Here is a 4,234-nt window from a genome sequence, read left to right on the forward strand (position 1 = left end):
GAATCTATTAACCGACAATGATAGAATTTGCTGTTGTTTGCACTTAAACAAAGTAGATGGGATAGTACCTATAAAATAGTTACTATTTAGAAACAGATATTGAAGTTTAATCAATAAAATGCTAAAAGAATATTAAACAAACCTTCAAAGTTGTTATGGTCAAGGTATAACTTTGTAACATCCATGCATCAATCAACTAAAGCATGACTAAATATACCTCCAATGCTATTGTTGTAAAGGTATAATTCTGTGAGCATGATTAAGTCCCCAATTTTTGAAGGTATATTTCCTGTAAATCTATTAACCGACAATGATAGAATTTGCAGTTGTTTGCACTTAAACAAAGTAGATGCGATAGTACCTATAAAGTAGTTACTATATATAAACAAATATTGAAGTTTAATCTATAAAATGCTGAAAGAATACTAAACAAACCTTCAAAGTTGTTATAGGCAAGGTATAACTTTGTAAGCATGGTTAAGTTTCCAATTTCCAAAGGTACTCTTCCCGTGAATCTATTAACCGACAATGATAGAATTTGCAGTTGTTTGCACTTAAACAAAGTAGATGGGATAGTACCTAGAAAATAGTTACTATTTAGAAACAAATATTGAAGTTTAATCTATAAAATGCTAAAAGAATACTAAACAAACCTTCAAAGTTGTTATAGTCAAGGTATAACTTTGTAACATCCATGGATCAATCAACTAAAGCATGACTAAATATCCAATGCTATTGTTGTAAAGGTATAATTCTATGAGCATGATTAAGTCCCCAATTTCTGAAGGTATATTTCCTGTAAATCTATTAACCGACAATGATAGAATTTGCAGTTGTTTGCACTTAAACAAAGTAGATGAGATAGTACCTATAAAATAGTTACTATTTAGAAACAAATACTGAAGCTTAATCTACAAAATGCTGAAAGAATACTAAACAAACCTTCAAAGTTGTTATAGGCAAGGTATAACTTTGTAAGCATGGTTAAGTTTCCAATTTCCAAAGGTACTCTTCCCGTGAATCTATTAACCGACAATGATAGAATTTGCTGTTATTTGCACTTAAACAAAGTAGATGGGATAATACCTATAAAATAGTTACTATTTAGAAACAAATATTGAAGTTTAATCTATAAAATAATAAAAGAATACTAAACAAACCTTCAAAGTTGTTATAGTCAAGGTATAACTTTGTAACATCCATGGATCAATCAACTAAAGCATGACTAAATATACCTCCAATGCTATTGTTGTAAAGGTATAATTCTGTGAGCATGATTAAGTCCCCAATTTCTGAAGGTATATTACCTGTGAATCTATAAACCGAAAATGATAGAATTTGCAGTTGTTTGCACTTAAACAAAGTAGAGGGGATAGTACCTATAATACAGTTACTGTTTAGAAACAAATATTGAAGTTTAATCTATAAAACGCTAAAAGAATACTAAAAAAACTTTCAAAGTTGTTATAGGCAAGGTATAACTTTCTAAGCATGATGAAGTTTGTAATTTCCAAAGGTACTCTTCCTGTGAATCTATTAATTGACAATGATAGAATTTGTAGTTGTTTGCACTTAAACAAAGTAGATGGGGTAGTACCTATGAAAGAGTTACTATTTAGAAACAAATATTGAAGTTTAATCTATAAAATGGTAAAAGAATACTAAACAAACCTTCAAAGTTGTTATAGGCAAGGTATAACTTTTTAAGCATGGTTAAGTTTCCAATTTCCAAAGGTACTCTTCCCGTGAATCTATTAATCGACAATGATAGAATTTGCTGTTGTTTGCACTTAAACAAAGTGGATGGGATAGTACCTATAAAATAGTTACTATTTAGATACAAATATTGAAGTTTAATCTATAAAATGCTAAAAGAATACTAAACAAACCTTCAAAGTTGTTATAGTCAAGGTATAACTTTGTAACATCCATAGATCAATGAACTAAAGCATGACTAAATATACCTCCAATGCTATTGTTGTAAAGGTTTAATTCTGTGAGCATGATTAAGTCCCCAATTTCTGAAGGTATATTTCTTGTGAATCTATTAACCGACAATGATAGAATTTGCAGTTGTTTGCACTTAAACAAAGTAGAGGGGATAGTACCTATAAAACAGTTACTATTGAGAAACAAATATTGAAGTTTAGTCTATAAAATGCTAAAAGAATACTAAACAAACCTTCGAAGTTGTTATAGGTAAGGTATAACTTTGTAAGCATGGTAAAGTTTTCAATTTCCAAAAGTACTCTTCCCGTGAGTCTGTTAACCGACAATGATAGAATTTGCAGTTGTTTGCACTTAAACAAAGTAGATGGGATAGTACCTATAAAATAGTTACTATTTAGAAACAAATATTGAAGTTTAATCTATAGAATGCTAAAAGAATACTAAACAAATCTTCAAAGTTGTTATAGCCAACGTATAACTTTGTGAGCATGGTTAAGTTTCCAATTTCCAGAGGTACTCTTCCTATGAAATTATTAGCCCACAATGATAAATATTGCAGTTGTTTGCACCTTAGTAAACTGGATGGAATTTTACCATTAAACTGATTATAAGACACATCAAGCCGTGTTGAAGATAATGGAAGGCACGAAACCAAAAGCTTGTTCTCTCTTAGATAAATTCCTAGCAAAGTGGATATGTTGAAGATGGAAGAAGGAACTAAGCCTAAAAGGTTGTTATATTCAATACTTATTATTTCCAATGAAGATATGTTAGATAGAGATGGTGGAATACTACCTGTGAAACTGTTACCGCTTAGAGACAAATATTGAAGTTTGGATAATAGCCCCATCCATGATGGGATTTCTCTGTTTAGATCATTGAATGTAATAGATAAGTGTCGCAACCGGTAAAGACGAGCCAACTCGTTGGGCATAGAGCCATGAAAACTGTTGTTTTCGACACTTAGGCTAACCAAAAATGAGAGGTTCCCCATGTGTGGGGGAATGGTGCCAATGAGACCCATGTAAGAAAGGTTCAAGGCTGTGACTTGATGATGACGGAAACCACAAGTGATACTGATCCAACTACAAACAGAGGTGCTAGAGGACCAGTTGTTTGTCAAAATATTACGAGGATCATAAGAAATTTGAGCCTTTAAAGCAAGAAGACCAGACTGATCGGCAGTAACGTTGAGAACACTTGCAATAACTAGGCTTGGCATCTAAAAATGTACCATGAGAATTGCCATAAAAATGGGGAATAGAAAACAAGCTCTCTCCATGAGTGGTATATGTTTGTTGAAGTAGTAGGGATTAGTGCAGAGTTCAAGTGAGATTCATGATATATATATAAGGAGATTGAAACATCAAAGAATTGAAAAAGGGGAAAAAATATGGCTTTGGGGAAAAAGAGGGTGGGAATGGTTTGGGCGTTGATGTCATTGGTTTATATATTTCTTTTTTACTTCTCAAGCATCACAATCTTAAGTTCTGACAAGCGGTTGAATTGTTGCTTTTTAATGATGAGATCGATTGTACGATATTAGGATGTGATAGAAATTAATTATAATAAATGATATTTAGAAGAATAATACGTATAAAATAATTCCTTGGCTTACACTAGTTCACATGTGCCTCCTTGGACAGATGTTCAGAGGCTAGAGTTGCAGACAGGTACTTTTACCTTAAAACAAATAAAAGCTGCTACTAATGATTTTGATTCTGCCAACAAAGTTGGAGAAGGTGGGTTTGGTTCGGTGTACAAGGTACTACAACAAACTCTTACTTGATTATCCCATTTGAGCATAGATTTTTGTTCTATTGTTGGGTTCAAGGTCAATTACCTGATGGTACTGTCATAGCAGTGAAGCAACTTTCATCTAAATCAAAAGAAGGAAATCGTGAATTTTTAAACGAAGATAGGCATGATTTCTTGTTTGCAACACCCAAATCTTGTGAAGCTTCAAGGATGTTGTATTGAAGGGGATCAATTATTGTTGGTGTATGAGTACATGGAAAATAATAGCCTTGCTCGTGCTCTATTTGGTCGGTATTATGTCATTCTGTTCAGCTGTAGATACTACTAAAAATAATATGATACAAACTATTATTTTCTTGATTTTCAGTGAAGAATCAAAGCAGGGTCAATTACCTGATTTTCAGGGGTTGTTTCCCATTTTTTGTGCCCTTTCAATTATTTCATTACTTTTTCGCAAAACTTAAAAGTAAAGATTTGAGTGGTTTAGCTATGTTTTCTTGTTTTTTAGGCCCAAAAAACAATAAGC

This window comes from Corylus avellana, chromosome ca2 (genome assembly GCF_901000735.1).
Source record: "Corylus avellana chromosome ca2, CavTom2PMs-1.0".
NCBI lineage: Eukaryota > Viridiplantae > Streptophyta > Magnoliopsida > Fagales > Betulaceae > Corylus > Corylus avellana.